At 37.6% G+C, this 17220-nt stretch overlaps 1 long non-coding RNA gene across 1 annotated transcript in view; it reads right to left on the bottom strand.

Moving 5' to 3' along the window:
* Positions 1-727: 727 nt before the first annotated feature.
* Positions 728-17220, bottom strand: part of LOC132665113 (uncharacterized) — a 41379-nt gene continuing 24886 nt past the window's right edge. Inside the window, exons 3-4 of the long non-coding RNA XR_009603978.3 lie at positions 3374-3442; positions 728-1036 (exon numbers count right to left, since the gene is read on the bottom strand). This is a non-coding gene — a long non-coding RNA (uncharacterized LOC132665113). The remainder of the gene's footprint in view (positions 1037-3373; positions 3443-17220) is intronic.

Genomic DNA, 17220 nt, shown 5'->3' with positions numbered 1-17220 from the left:
TTGAGGCATAAGTTAATATTTCTCCATTGAATCCTAAATATACATTTTGCCCTCTCTCTGCTGTCATCATGACTGACTGTGACAGTTTAATTTTAAAGTGATATGATATAAAATTAATAGAAAAAAAGAACTATGAGATAGGGTAAGCCCTGGTTCAGGGGTCAAGAGCTTACCTTCCTGGGGCTACCACTAAGTACCTGCATAACCTTGACCTAATGCCTTAGCATGTGCAGGCCTCAGTTTTCTTATTATATAAAAATGTTGCTTTTGGATGCAATGATTCTTATAGTCTCCTACAGAATACATTCTGATTCTGTGAGACAACCAGAAAAGCCCTGTGTTGTTTGGCAACCAGCAGCATTAATTTGAAAGCAATAGGGAATATGGTTAAGTCATCCATATTTCACTTTGAACTCAGATCAACCTCTCTGGGGGAATTTAAGAACTAGGTATATACAGGAACAAATATGATCAAACATAAGAGCTTTGGAATTATATCCTATTGGAGAAGTATCAGGAGACTAGGAACAGCCAGAACAAAGACAGCACGAAAATGAACACTGCATTTGTTCGTCATCAACTGGAGCTATCCCATCATTTTGAGGAAAAGAAATGCTTCAAATGAGTGATGATTTTAATGAGATCTGACTACACCCTCTCCTCCGTACCGTTACTTGGTTCCCATTGGCTAGGGAACCACTCACCTTTAAGAATGATGAGGCATCAGGTCACTCTCATTAAAAAAAAAAAAAAAAGTAATTCTTGATGGATACTTTAAGAGTCAAGATAAAGTCAAATGTAGCGAACATAAGGGTCTTATCATTATAACATTTGTGACCAGGTGGAGAAAAACCAGGACTGGGGCTTCTGACAGCTGAGAAGGAAATGTTCGCTGGTGTGGCAGAGGCTCAGTCAGTGCTCAGAGTAAGGGTACTTTGCAGAAATTTGGGATCAGGGCCTGAAGGAGCAGGAAAGGGCCAGATTCAGTGCCAGGGTCTGAGGTGCTTGTCAGCGAGCTTGAGAAGAGCTGTGGATGCTGTGAAAATAGAAAACAGTCAGCAATGATTTCAGGGCAGGCGTTGGAAAGAGGGCAGCGGGTTTAGCTAAGTATGAAAAGTACAATAGCACACTAAAGCTTGTCACTGTGAGCACATCTGATTCTCAAGGCTTAGAGGTGTATGCCCTTTCAGAATTTTTTCCTTTGATTGAGACTGAAGGTCCAACCACAAGAGAAAATAGTGAAGAGGAATGTTGTGGTTTTCTCATACCTTTATGAAAGATAAGGAACTGTGATGAAGGTGCATGAGCCAGTAATTTCTATAATCAAACAGAATTTAATATAACCACTAATTACTAATATTCAAAAAGAATTATATGCCATTAGTACAATGACTTTATAATATGAGAAGATGGTGATTCTGTTTCCCTGCCCACCAAATGTGAGAAGTTGATTAGGAAGACTAACCTAGAACAGTATCAGTCAGGATGCACGTGTGTTTCCCAAGAAGACCCTATGTCATGTATTGGATTTAAGCAACTCCTGAAAGGGTACTTGATCAGGTGCATGACCCTCCCTTCCAGGAATTACCCCAGGGCAGCTCATCTCTTACCCCCCATCAACCCTCATAAGTTGTGAGGACTCACAGATAAAGTTGCTGAGTAAATTAACTAGACAATGTTGTAGAATCACGGCCAGCGCCTACCAGAAAAGAGGGATCTCCCTTCATAGGCTGATAGTAAACATTACAAGACCATGCCTGGTGGTGTTTACTTCTCTATTCCCAGTGCCCAACACAAGTGATTACTCCGTAATTGATTATTTGTTCAGTGAATGAATCAGAGAATAATTATTATCTTATGTATCAAACTCTTTACTCTAAAACAAAAACAAGACAACTGATGCAGATGTTTTCTTCTATCAGTGTTGCATGTCTGTTCCATTGAACTTGAATGTCATTATTCCTGGTCTCCTTTTTAATTACTCCTCCACTTGTCACTCCATTCCCCTACAAACCAGCATTCTGCCTTCTATCACTTCTCTTCTATTGTCTGGTGAGAGAGTGGAGGGAATAAGAAAACAAAATAAAACAAAACCCTCATCCCTAAAACATTTGTATTTAATATTATTCAAACCAAGTTGAGGTGGAATAAACTTAGAAAAATACGGAAGTCATTATCAAGGAAATGAGAAGTTACATGTGATTTCTTTTTCTTCCTGTTATTTCCACACGGTTACCAGCACCTCCATTTTATAGTGGTTTTAAGATTATTGTAGTAGAAGTCTGGCTACAAAAATACAGATTTGCTTTCCATCATCACAACATGGACTTCACCATGTGAAGATGCAATTTTTATTTTAAAATACATATTAAATTCTATTCCAGTCCCCAAAACTATGCTTCCCAGCTTTTCTCTATCCTGCCACATACAGATCCTCACTGCTTGAAGCAAACCTGATGTATAGAAATCAGAATTCTCTTAAACTCCAAGGTGATTCTTTCCTTTACAAGAGTATTCACCAAAATGTTCCTAAAAAATAGCTAGTTTCTCCTCTGCATTTAAATGATAATGTGACATACAAAAATTCAGTCCACTAAGGAAGTTGAAGGAGTTCAACTATGCTTTTAAATGACACAAGACCAATAACTTAAATCTGAATAGCAGTTTCTATATTTTAAAGTATTGTAATCAATCTTTGCAATCTAATTAAAGATAGGCTTCCAAAGATAAAATAGGGTGTTAGGGTTAAAAATTCAAAGATAGTAAAAGACACAAGCTGTGCTTTCAAGAAGCTTATGTTCTAATTACAGAGAAAGCTAGGTAAATATTTAGAACACAGTGTGATATGTCCTGTGTTGAGAAGAAGACAACAAGCCCCAAAATGGATTTGTTTATCTAAGACCCATGTCACTAAACCTAGACTTAACCTAATTATAGTTTCGGCTCTTTTAGAAATGGAATTTTCAACCAGTCTTTCTGGAATCACATGATCAGCACTAGTTGGATAATCTGCCTGATAGACCCGTTATCCCCTAAAGGAAAGTAATTTTGCAATAACCAACACACTTTTTTTTAAATCTAGTATAATTTCCTTGTTCCTCCTCCCTCTGGCTGTAAAAATTTTGTAAAGCTCCTTGGAGCTCACTTCTATCTGCTAGATTAGATGCTGCCTGATCCCAATCAATTTTTGCTTACATAAACTCTTAGAAGTTCAATATGCCTCAGTTTATCTTTTCACACCCATCATAAAGGCATAGAGCAATACAGAGGAAACACATACACGACTGGTTACCCGTGAGCAGCAAGAGAAAGCCAAACAGTGAAAAAAAAACACCCTTCTGGATGATACAAGCAGACGATGATATTTACTCACCTCAGTTCCCCTCCCAGCTTCTTTCCCTTACTGTAGTTTGGGCACCTGTTACATGGTCTTGTTCTGAAGCTGTAATATAGTTTAGGTTATGATTAACTTCATATGCAACACAGGATTCTAAAGTATCTGCGTCGTCTTAGAGTAATGAACTACAAATTTGATTTTCTGAATTGATTGATCCTATCGAGCTTCTCAACAGTTATGGGAATCACTTAAGTTCCCTTTCTTGGCCCTCTAACAGAGCTTTAAACCACCGCTTGTGAATTGCCTGCAGTAGCCAGCAAGAACAAACCTAGCTGAATCCTCCAGCTCAAATGCAAGTTTCAGAAAGGTCCATGCACATGATCTACTCACAAACCAGCACAGCAAAGTAATGTATCCATGCTTAGGAGAATGGAAGTCACACAGGCCTGTCTCTCTCATTTCCTCACAATTCAACTTTGGGCAAGTCACTCTACCACCATTATCCAGTTTCTTCAATCAAGAAATAAAGATGATAATATACAGCATCTCTCACAGATTTTGTGAAAATGAAACTAGATCATTATGTAAATCTTTTAGCACAGTACCTGATACCAATAAAGTGGCTAGGAAATGATTATTATAATTCTTTAAATTATTTATTCTAAAAAGTTCACTATTTAAGCTTGTCTATTTTGAGAACACGGCTAGCCCTCAAGAGTGCTACTCGAGAAAATCTCGAATAGAAAAAGAACCAGAATTCTTTAAAGGCATTAGGACTATTCATTTCCAATCCCACATAACTGGAATTAGTTGTCATTGTCTCCAGCATCTTCACAGTTTTTCCCCTTCCCCTGATGGATCCTTCTGCTCCCTCTTTGATGTTATCCCTGCTTGCAATTTCCCTTCCATGAAAAATCACTTTTGTATCCTTTGTGCTGCCATTCTCCATTTATAAGCCCCATTTACGATCCCTTTATCTGTCCTCTAGGACTCTGGGGGCTGGTCTCTAAGGATTAAATATGGGTATTCCCCTTTCCCTCTGGTTTCTAGTTGGGTTTGGACAGTAGGAGGCACCAGCAAGAAATGATGTCTTTCTCTGTTCCCTGCCTGTTTTGTCATCAGGGTCTGGCAGTCGCTGTACCTCTCTCCACAGACCCTGCCCAGTGGCTCTTTTCCTTCCCCTTCAGCCTAAAGGGTGGTAGTGGCTTCTTGTTCTTATTAATCACCAGTGGCCTCCACACCCTTTGTTGATTTCCTTAATCCTGTTCAGAAAATAACTGTCCTTAGAATTACATCCCTGTTGTTTTCTTCAGGGAAGGTGGCAATTGTCTTTCACTTTCATTCACTCTTTTTGCCAATTCACCTATTAATTTAACCATCTACTCAAATTATAATATTCCAATCACGCCGCTGGGACACTGAGGCGCAAATAAAAAAGGGAACTGAAGGACTGTAATGGGGCCAAATCTGCACCAAACACTGAAGCTGCAGAATACCCAAAGAGACTTCCAGCCTTCCTGTTTCTATGAAGGTTTCTGATCAGTTGTCTTGATGGAGCTACAAGGGAATATGCAGGGATTGTAGAGAATAGGATTAGAGCTCACACTTAGAGGTGAGATCTGCATATTCTATCCTCTTTCCCCCAACACACACACACACACACACACACACACACACACACACACACAGTTACATTCACACATACACATATACACTAAGTCTAATGAGAGGGTTCCTGGAAAAGGCAGAGAACTTTTCCTGAGCTGAGCATACTGCTTCTACGATCCAAGAATTTTGTCGCATTTAGGATAGAAGACATTTATTTGTCACATTTGAGACAGTTGTTAGATATCCATTAGCAGCAATGGAACCAAAACAGAATTTTCAAAGTGGGTGGTGATGATGACGAAGATGGTCTGGAATGAGCAATAACCAGGTGTCACACAGACGTCTTTAAGGAAAAGCAAAGACAGCAGAACTACAGACACTCCACCAAATCACAGAATCTAAATTCCAAGGAGAAGAGTCTTAACCAAGGGTCGCAAGCTAGTTCCTGATATGATAAAGAATAAACTCACTTCTCATGACACTCTGCCCTTACCTTTTTAGGACTGATGATTACAGAGTTGTATTTTTAACAAGAATCAGAGTCATAAGTAGGACATGGTAGAATTTCAGGAAATAAACTACATCCGGAGGAAGTACTTTGGAAATGTAAGGTTTTGCTGGGCCTTCAAAATCACTGTACAGGCAGTCACTCTCTCCACCTACGCATACGGCCAGCCCTGCTTCTGGTCCTGCTGACTGGGAAGGGCTCAGCTGTGATTTGTACACACTTTTCTTCATATCTGAATGCCCTCAGGTAAGGGTGGATTAACTTGCCCTTGGCATTCTTGGTGTGAGGCATCATCTGTCATGCCTTATGTCTTTTTAAAATTTTCTTGGCTTGAACCTTTCCATTTTGTTATCACTAGTAAGATTGCAGGCAGTTCCAACTGTGAGCCATTTGAGTTCTCAGGTGCGTGTTTGAGGGGATGAAGACCTATGCCAGGAATATAGGTTAATGCCAGTGCCAAACACAAATCCTCCTCTATCAGATTCTGGAGAAATCCTGGAAATGACTGTAAGAATAACTCACAGCAGTCACATGGTGTTCTTTTTCAGAAAAGAGATGCAATGGGTCTATCCACACTGTTCTTAGAGAAAAATATTTCGTCAGAACTGAATTTTTTATTACGTGCAGCAGTTGGTGAGTAAAATCCCATCCTTAACCTGGCTGGCCCCATTTGTACTGGATGCTGTGGCAGTTGACCAGGTGCCCACCATCAGGACTGAAGCATTAATTTCCCCAGGTCCTAAGTGCTGGGAGTATTAGTGTGGACAGCTCTCAGCCCAGTCTGTCCGTTTCCATAATTAGCTTTTGGCTGAAGAGAGCAGCTTTGCCCAAGACCGTGCTGCCTTCCTAGGGACAATATTCCTTTACTATCTGGAGTTAAGAGTAAAACACTAAGGGGGATACAAGCTGGGCACCTTTGCCTTAATTTGAAATAATGCTTCAGGGCCAATCCCAGAGCCCACAGGATCTGCTTAGTCCTCTGTTGCTACTGCACTGCAGCCCAACTTCCCTTCCGCCCCTTCCTGCACCCTGCATTCACCCCTCCCACAAGTGTTGCTCCTGAGAGCACTTTCCAGTGGAAGTTAACTGTGTCAGTCTCTGTCTCAGAGTTGGTTTCCCAAGGAAACTGACTGGCAATACTACCCATGCATCATTCCAGATGCTCCCAAAATGCTAAAACATGTTCTACATAATATTTCCAAAACCTTTTTCTGTCCTTTGTTTCATTGGAGCCTTAGTACCATCTTCAGAGTCAGAGATGTCTGGATTGTCATGACTTTGTACTGGTCCCATAGCCAACTCACTGGGTATACAACTTGCCCACGTTTCTCACTGCTCTGAATGAAATGAGCAGCTCCTGTCATTCTACTATCCTGTCCCCCTCTACTGACCCCTATTCCTCCATCTGTATATAGCTTTTTGCTCCAAAGAGCTCCTAAAATATTGCTCTGGGTGTTACCTTCTTTGCCTTCTTGCTTCATTAATAATGACAATAAGAATGGAAAATATTTTCAAATATATACAATTATACTTGTTAGGTGTTCCCAATTATTCCTCAATAAAATTATACTGAGAAATAGTTAACTGATTATTTAGATGTAATAAGTGAGGCCTGAGAAGACTGAACCTGATTCCCCCAAGTGTGGAACATAGGAGATGAAAAATGTCATAGGACAGGGACAATGTCTTTGGTACTGCCTATTATCCTAAAGGATGATCCCTCCACCCCCTTTAAGAAACAGATAAATGGGGAAGAGGTCTTCTTTCCTAAAATAAATATGTGATTGTATTTTCCTATTAAAATTCCCCATAGGAAAGGTTCCCATTAGGAACCCGAAGTGAAAAATTAGGAAAACCCAGTAAATTGTTCAAGGTCACCGGGCTAACTTAGAGATACCAGCTCCTAACCAGACCTGGACTTGCCTTCTCAGATGCTCTGTGTAGACGACCTAGACTCTTCAGTATGCAGGGAAGCTACATTCTGCAGAAGGTGGGTAAACGGAATTCTCATTTTAATTTAGATAACCTTTTGATAAATATTTGTTTCCACTAACTCTTTAAAGCCTGTCTTATAAGGCTGATATGTTCTCTTTTATTTGCCCTACCTCTCCTTGTATCCAATATTTTATTCATTTATCAGAATAGTCATCAAAATAGTGCAGATTATTATTTTTTAACTAAAAAAAATCAAAACTATTAACTACAGACATCTTTATTGTTTATTTTTAAATTTAACTATTTTATGCAGGCAAAAGATGAAAATGGGTCAAAAATCAAAGCTACAAATAGAAGTACACTGAATAGTCTCCATGTGAGCTCATGTGCCAAACATCAAGTTCCCTTCACCACAAAAACCTATGATCTCAGGTTCTTGGGCATCCTTCCAGTGATAGGTCATGCAAATTTAAGATAGTTATATAAAAAAAATGTATTAATGTCTTCTATTTTCTATCTTACTATATAAGATAGCTGATTATAATAGTTTACACAGACTTCTACACCTTCTTTCTTCAATTAAGAGGCTACTTTAGAGATCATTTCCATTAGTACAGAGACTTTTTAAAACTTTTACCTTTTTAGTGCTGCATACTATTCCCTTGTATAGGTCTACCATAATTATTTGTTTTTAATTTGTCTCTTTCATGTACATTAAAATTATAACAAGTTTTTCTATTAGAGGCAAACTGCAATTAATAACAGATACCTAAGGATATAACCTCAACAGTGGAATTTCTTCCTCAAAGAGTGAGGTATTTGTGATTTTGACAGCTATTGCCAAATTCCTGTTCATACAGGTTGTGCTAATTCATGCTCACAAGCAATAGGAATTCCTCCACACATTCACCAGTGCAGCATGTTATGACTTTTTAAAAAATATCTATCATTGCTAATATAATAGACTGAGCATGGTATCTCAAAGGTGTTATAGTTTGCATTCCTTTGACTTATGTTTATCATTATTTGATACATTAAAAGCCATTTATATTTATTTTCATAGAATATATAGTTTTTTTCTATTTTTCTGTTGGTCTCTTATTAACTGAGAATATTTTTCATATAATTGGGAAATTAGCCTTTTGGAATTTGAGTATCAGGTGTTGTGTTTTGTTTTGTTTTGTTTTTTTAGTGTTTGATTTTGCCTATGGTGCTTTTCATCATTACACTTTTTTTTCTAATTTTCGTATCTTCAAATTTATTGGTGCTTTGTGGGGTTGAGGGTTTTATTTCAAGTTAAGAATTTCTCTGTAGTTAAAAAGCATTCATCCATGCTTTCTTCTTATATCCTTTAGGTAAAATAGTTGTTAGTGCCTTTCTGAAGGAACTATCTCATTCATAAGTATTTGGATTCATTTGCTAATTGTTTCCAACAATTTGTATGGACTGGACTGGGGCCAAACACCTCCTCAAACTATTTTTAAAGCTCAATGAAAACACATTTAAAGAGATAATAGATTAAGTGATTTCAAGAGAAAAGTTTATATGGCTAGTAGGGCACAGAACAAAATTTATAAGATCCTTAAACAAAAGAGAAAACTCCAACTTGGGTGGCCAAATCCCAAAACATCTTAAGTGGCAAAAGCACTAGAAATGGGAAGAAAAATATAAGGCTGTCTGACTTTACTATAGCTCATAGGAATTTTGAATTAGCCCCTGTAAAGAGGTGGCAAAAACTGAAAATTGAAAGACTCCAAAAGCTTCAAAATGAAGATTTCATGTGCAGTTGATCTGAGGTGTTTTTGAGTTGTCTCATTTAGCAAATCTGATGTCAGGGGCGGGGAGGAAACAAACAAGCATATTTCTTGATTTCCTTATCTGGACCTCGTGCCCCAAGGTGGAGGAGCTACGAAATCAAGCAAGAAGGATATTCACATTTCTTTACCTTTCTAAAGAGGTAAAAGAACCCAACCCAGTAATTCCTCAATGATGATATTAATAGATTTTTATTTTTCTTTTTAATGGCACTGAAATACATTGGGAAATATCTTTAGATATCAATTGCTGTGGGTTTTATTAACTATCAATGGGTAATAGCTAATCTGAAGTGTTTATTGAAGGTTTATTATATGCCAAGCTCAGATACTCAATTGACTGAACCACTCAGGCACCCCGTGAAGAAACACTTATTAAATGTGAGAACATAATGGGAACAAAAAAGAAGTCAGCACAAATAATGTGGTGTTTTTCAAATAAGTCCGAGGCAATGAGAATGGTGGCTTAAGTTTGCACATTCAAGTCCATGAGACCTTACAGGAGCAAATGCACCAGAACAAAACCCTTCAAACTACTAATATTTACTTGCTTTTATCTTTAAGTTCTTGATACAACTGTAAACTTGGCCAAGAATGACATAGACCTCTATTAATCCTTGTTGTAGAAGTGGGTCCTGGATCAGCAGATCTAGACATTTGCTTTTCTTTCTCTCTTTCAATTTGTTATATAATTAAGAAATTGACTTTGTCACTGGTGTCTGGGAGGGAGATTCTAAATCCTTGGAATTTCTGGAGTGGTAAAAGTGTCTTTTTATTCCTGAGCCCCTTAGATCACACCTCAGTTTATGTTAAGTGATGAGATGATTCAGGATGGGACTGGTCACCAGAAAGACCAAACATTTCATTAGAAGCCTGGGGCTGTAAGTCAGTCAAACCTCTGGAGAAGGTAGGGAGTGTAGAGAATAGATCCAGATGTCTATCTGACTGAAAGCTTCTACTGTGCAGCAAGAGACAAGAAAGGTGTCTCCTGACTCATGTGTCCATTCACAGAAACCCAAGCAAAGGAGATTATCCTACCAAACATGGTTGCTCTTGCTTTTTGACACCTACTGATCTTATCAAACATTTAGCTCAAACACCTGCTTTATGTGCCTCAAACCAAACATATACGTCCTATATTACTCTACTCTTTCTACAGGGACATGAGTACTTTGTGGAAGTTCTGCTAGACAGAGAACAGTACTTTGGCTATTCTGGGACTTTGTACATTATGACTTATCTAGTGTATCATGTCAAAGCTCCACAGAAGGAACAATTTCCTGACATTGGTTTCATTACTCCTCTGTGGCCCATCACTTTGGAATCAATATCCATGATCCTCAATTTCCCAGCTTTACTTTCAGGCTTCTGGTTCCTATCATGGAGCCCAAGGCATGCCACCTGAGTGGGAGGACCTCCTTGTACTGCCTTTGAGCAGTCTCTTTTTTATCCTGCCATTACATCCTTGTACTAACGCTTATAGGATGCCTGGGCCCCATGGGACCTCTCTGATGGAAAGGGAGATGGGAGAGTAATGGGGGCCTTAGTCTTATGTTACTTTCCAAGTCCTAGCATAAACCTTGAAATAATAACATTTGGGAAAGTATGATATTTTTCCTGGGGCACCTGGGTGGCTTAGTTGGTTGAGTGTCAGACTTCAGTTCAGGTCATGGTCTCCCAGTCTGTGAGTTCGAGACCCATGTTGGGCTCTGTGAGCCTGGTACCTGCTTTGGGTTCTGTGCCTCTCTTTCTCTCTCTCTGCCCCTACCTCACTCATTCTCTCTCTCTCTCTCTCTCTCTCTCTGTCTCTCTCTCTGTCTCTCTCTCTCTCTCTGTGTCTCAAAAATAAACAAACATTAAAATGAAATTAAAAAAATTAAAAATTGTCATTTTTTGAACCTCACTATTTTTATTAAGATAGAAAAGCTCCACCAGACAGTCAGGCATTTACACAAATGTTTACTCCCCCTTCCATACTTGGTTAATGGAAAAGGATGCTTAAATCTTTCAGCAGCCAATCATCAATTGGTTAGGCTAATTACAGAGAAGTTTTCACATTGTTGTCTTATCTCCTTCCACATTAACTGATGTGTCTCATGTAGTTACATTTCAGTGCCCCATCAAAAGGCTTGGAGGTGAGTGTTTCTACACTGTTGTGCTATGGAAAGCATATGTGGTTTGTACCTATGGATAGAGTTGAGGGTTAAGAGGATGATGGGGAGCATTTAGCTGGTCACCTATCAAGGAAATAAGACTTAAAAGTAAGGACAAGGGAGTTAACTTGAAATCAAGGTTATTTTTATTGGTATTTTCATTTTTTTTTTTGAAACAAAAATTAGTTTGCCCATTTTCATTGGTTAAAGCAGAGATCTGTACTCAGTTTTAAATTTCCATAGCCAAAGATCATAAATGTGGCTCCTGACCTCAGCTATAATTTTGATTTTCTGTTCAGGAGTTATTTAAATAAATAATTATTTTTAAGAACAAAAATTTGTAACATTCATATTAGAAATGACGTTTACAAATTCCAAATTGAGACTTCTTTATGATCAAGATTTTACCCCTCTGTTATTGTCTATTCAGTTATCCCTCCAAATATTTGCACTTACTATTTTTTGGAAAATATAGTCTAAGGATCAATCACACAACTCTAAAAAGTCCTACCTTCAATATTCTTATCTTTCATATTCTTCTGTTTTTGTTTTTTGTTTTTTGTTTTTTTTCAGTTTATCATCTTACTGCATTTCCCATTTTGCTGCAAGGTTCATTCTTTTTTTTTAAATTTACATTCAAATTAGCATATAGCACAACAATTATTTCACAAGTAGATTCCTTAATGCCCCTTACACATTTAATCCATCCCCCACATCATTAACCCTCTGGTTCTTCATATTTATGAGTCACTTATGCTTTGTCCCCCTCCCTGTTTTTATAACATTTTTTCTTCCCTTCCCTTATGTTCATCTGTTCTGTGTCTTAAAGTCCTCATATGAGTGAAGTCATATGATATTTCTCTTTCTCTGACTAATTTCACTTAGCATAATACCCTCCAGTTCCATCCACGTTGGTGCAAATTGCAAGATATCATTCATTTTGATTGCCGAGTAATACTCAGTTTTGTGTGTGTGTGTGTGTGTGTGTGTGTGTGTGTGTGTGTGTGTATACCACATCTTCTTTATCCATTCATCCATCAATGGACATGTGGGCTCTTTCCATACTTTGGCTATTGTTGATAGTGCTGCTATAAACATGGGGGTGCATGTGTCCCTTAAAAACAGCACACCTGTATCTCTTGGATAAATACCTAGTAGTGCAATTGCTGGGTCATAGGGTAGTTCTATTTTTAATTTTTTTGAGGAACCTCCATACTGTTTTCCAGAGTGGCTGCACCAGCTTTCATTCCCACCAACAATGAAAAAGAGATCCTCTTTCTCTGCATCCTCACCAACATCTGTTGTTGCCTGAGTTGTTAATGTTAGCCATTCTGACAGGTGTGGGGTAGTATCTCATTGTGGTTTTGATTTGTATTTCCCTGGTTATGAGTGATGTTGAGCATTTTTCATGTGTCAGTTGGTCATCTGGATGTCTTCTGTGGAGAAGTGTCTATTCATGTGTTTTTCCCATTTCTTCACTAGATTATTTGTTTTTTGGGTGTTGAATTTGGTCAGTTCTTTATAGATTTTGGATACTAACCCTTTATCTGATATGTCATTTGCAAATATCTTCTCCAGCAGTTCACTTTCCATTTTGCTGATTGTTTCCCTCGCTGTACAGAAGCTTTTTATTTTGATGAGGTCCCAGTAGTTCTTCTTGCTTTTGTTTCCCTTGCCTCCAGAGACGTGTTCAGTAAGAAGTTACTGCAGCCAAGATCAAAGAGGTTTTTGCCTGCTTTCTCCTCGAGGATTTTGATGGCTTTCTTTCTTACATTTAGGTCTTTCATCCATTTTGAGTTTATTTTTTTGTACAGTGTAAGAAAGTGGTCCAGGTTCATTCTTCTGCGTGTTGTTATCCAGTTTTGCCAGCACCACTTGCTGAAGAGACTGTCTTTATTCCATTGGATAATCTATCCTGCTTTGTCAAAGATCAGTTGGCCATATGTTTGTGGGTCCATTTCTGGGTTCTCTCTTCTGTTCCATTGATCTGAGTGTCTGTTCTTGTACCAGTATCATACTGTCTTGATGATTACAGCTTTGCAGTATAGCTTGAAGCCCAGGACTGTGATGTCTCCTCCTTTGGTTTTCTTTTTCAAGATTGCTTTGGCTATTTGGGATCTTTTCTGGTTCCATACAAATTTTAAGGTGGTTTGTTCTAGCTCTGTAAAGAATGCTGGTATTATTTTGGTAGGGATTGCATTGAATATGTAGATTGCTTTGGGTAGTATCAACATTTTAACAATATTTGATCTTCCTATCCAGAAGCATGGGATCTTTTTTCCATTTTTTGTGTCTTCTTCAGTTTCTTTCATAAGCTTTCTATAGTTTTCAGTGTATAGATTTTCACCTCTTTGGTTAGATTTATTCCTAGGTATTTTATGGTTTTTGGTTCAACTGTAAATGGGATTGATTACTTGGTTTCTCTTTCTGTTGCTTCATTGTTGGTGTAGAGGAATGCAACCAATTTCTGTGCGTTGATTTTATATCCTGCAATTTTGCTGAATTCATGAATCAGTTCTAGCAAGTTTTTTTTGGTGGAATCTTTAGGGTTTTCCATACAGAGTATCATGTCATCTGTGAAGAGTGAAAGTTTGACCTCCTCCTGGCCGATTTGGATGCCATTTATTTCTTTGTGTTGTCTGATTGCAGAGGCTAAGACTTCCAATACTATGTTGAACAAAAGTGGCAAGAGTGGACATCCCTGTTTTGTTCCTGACCTTAGGGGAAAGCTCTCAGTTTTTCCCCTTGAGGATGATATTAGCATTGGGTCGTTCATATATAGCTTTTATGATCTCGAGGTATGATCCTTCTATCCCTACTTTCTTGAGGGTTTTTGTCAAGAAAGGATGCTGTATTTTGTCAAATGCTTTCTCTGCATCTATTGAGAGGATCATATGGTTCTTGTCCTTTCTTTTATTGGTGTAATGGATCATGTTAATTGTTTTGTAGATATTGAACCAGCCCTGCATCCCAGGGATAAATCCCACTTGGTCGTGGTGAATAATTTTTTTAATGTATTGTTGGATCCAGTTGGTTAATATCTTGTTGAGAATTTTTGCATCCATGTTCACCAAGGAAATTGGTCTATAGTTCTCCTTTTTAGTGGGGTCTCTGTCTGGTTTTGGAATCAAGGTAATGTTGGCTTCATAGAAAGAGTTTGGAAGTTATCCTTCCATTTCTATTTTTTGGAACAGCTTCAAGAGAATAGGAGTTAACTCTTCCTTAAATGTTTGGTAGAATTCCCCTGGAATGCCATCTGGCCCTGGACTCTTGTTTTTTGGGAGATTTTTGATTACTAATTCAATTTCCTTACTGGTTATGGGTCTGTTCAAATTTTCTATATCTTCCTGTTTCATTTTTCGTAATGTATCTGATTCTATGAATTTGTCCATTTCTTCCAGATTGCCCATTTTATTGGCATATAATTGCTCATAATATTCTCTTATTATTGTTTTTATTTCTTCTGTGTTGGTTGTGATCTCTCCTCTTTCATTCTTGATTTTATTTATTGGGGTCCTTTCCTTTTTCTTTTTGATCAAACTGGCTAGTGGTTTATCAATTTTGTTAATTCTTTCAAAGAACCAGCTTCTGGTTTCATTGATCTGTTCTACTGTTTTTTTTTTTTTTTTTGTTTATTTGTTTTGATAACATTGATTTCTGCTCTAATCTTTATTATTTCTTGTATTCTGCTGTTCTGGGGTTTTATTTGCTCTTATTTGTCCAGCTCTTTAGGGCTTAAGGTTAGGTTGTGTATCTGAGATCTTTCTTCCCTCTTTAGGGAGGCCTGGATTACTATATTCTTTCCTCTTGTGACAGCCTTTGCTGCATCCCAGAGGTTTTGGGTTGTGGTGTTATCATTTTCATTGGCTTCTATATACTTTTAAATTTCCTCTTTAACTGCTTGGTTAGCCCATTCATTCTTTAGTAGGACGTTCTTTAGTCTTCAAGTATTTATTACCTTTCCAATTTTTTTCTTGTGGTTGATTTTGAGTTTCATAGCATTGTGGTCTGAAAATATGCACGGTATGATCTCAATCTTTTTGTACATACTAAGGGATGATTTGTGTCCCTGTATGTGGTCTATTCTGGAGAACGTTCCATGTGCACTGGAAAAGAATGTGTATTCTGCTGCTTTAGGATGAAATATTCTAAATATATCTGTTAAGTCCATCTTGTCCAGTGTGTCATTCAAAGCCATTGTTTCCTTGTTGATTTTTTGATTAGACGATCTGTCCATTGCTATGAGTGGGGTGTTGAAGTCTCCTACTATTATGGCATTACTATCAATGAGTTTCTTTATGTTTGTGATTAATTGATTTATATATTTGGGTGCTATCACATTTGGTGCATAAATGTTTAGAATTGTTAGGTCTTCTTGGTGGATAGACCCCTTAATTATGATATAATTCCCTTCTTAATCTCTTGATACAGTCTTTATTTTAAAGTCTAGATTGTCTGATATAAGTATGGCTACTCCAGCTTTCTTTTGTTGTCCATTAGCATGATAGATGATTCTCTATCCCCTTACTTTCAATCTGAAGGTGTCCTTAGGTCTAAAGTGGGCCTCTTGTAAACAGCATATAGATGGATCTTGTTTTCTTATCCATTCTGTTACACTATGTATTTTGATTGGAGCATCGAGTCCATTGATGTTTAGAGTGAGTACTGAAATATATGAATTTATTGCCATTATCATGCTTGTAGAGTTAGAGTTTCTGGTGTTTTTCTCTGGTCCTTTCTAATTTTTGTTGCTTTTGATATTTATTTATTTATTTATTTATTTATTTATTTATTTATTTATTTATATTTTCATCTTTTCTTCCCTCAGAGAGTCCCCCTTAAAATTTCTTGCCAGGGCTGGTTTAGTGGTCACATACTCCCTTAATTTTTGTTTGTTTGTCTGGGAAACTTTTTATCTCTCCTTCTATTTTGAATGACAACCTTGCTGGATAAAGAATTCTTGGCTGCATATTTTTCTGATTCAGGACACTGAATATATCCTGCCACTGCTTTCTGGCCTGCCAAGCCTGTGGATAGGTGTGCTTCAAACTTTATCTGTCTTCCCTTGTAGGCTAAGGACTTTTATTTCCTTGCTGCTTTCATGATCCTTCCTTGCCTGAGTATTTTGTGAATTTGACTATGATATGCCTTGTTGATGGTTGGTTTTTGTTGAATTTAATGGGAGACCTCTGTGCTGTCTGGATTTTGATGTCTGTGTCTTTCCCCAAGTTAGGAGAAAGTTTTCGGCTATGATTTACTCACATAACACTTCTACCCCTATCTCTCTCTCGTCCTCTTCAGGGACCCCTATGATTCTGATGTTGTTCCTTTTTAATGAGTCACTGATTTCTTGAATTCATAAATCATGCTATTTTGCCTTCATCTGCTCTTTGTTTCTGCCTCTTTATTCTCCATAAGTTTGGTCCCTATATTGCTGATTCTCTGTTCTGCCTCCTCCATCCTTGCTGCTGTGGCATCCATTCATGATTGCAGCTCATTTATAACATTTTTTTTTCATCCTGACTAGTTTTTAGTTGTTTTATCTCTGCAGAAAAGGATTCTAATCTACTTTTGACTCCAGCTAGTATTCTTATTATCATGATTCTAAATTATGGTTCAGAAATCTTGTTTGTATCTGTGTTGGTTAAGTCCCCTGGTGTCATTTCTTCATGTTCTTTCTTTTGGGGTAAATTCCTTCATTCATCATTTTGAAGGGAGAAAAGGAATTAATGAGGTAGAAAAAATTAAAATCAAAAAAATTAAAATTAAAAAATATTAAAATTAAAAAATTAACACACACACACAAAAATTGAATAAATGATGCTAGATCCTAGGTGTGTTTTGGTCTGGGTGTTGAAAGTGGCT

The sequence above is a fragment of the Panthera onca genome, chromosome D3 (genome assembly GCF_046562875.1).
Source record: "Panthera onca isolate mPanOnc1 chromosome D3, mPanOnc1 haplotype 2, whole genome shotgun sequence".
Classification (NCBI taxonomy): Eukaryota; Metazoa; Chordata; class Mammalia; order Carnivora; family Felidae; genus Panthera; species Panthera onca.
The sequence above is the reverse complement of the archived record's forward strand: the minus strand, read 5'-3'. Positions and strand labels throughout refer to the sequence as shown.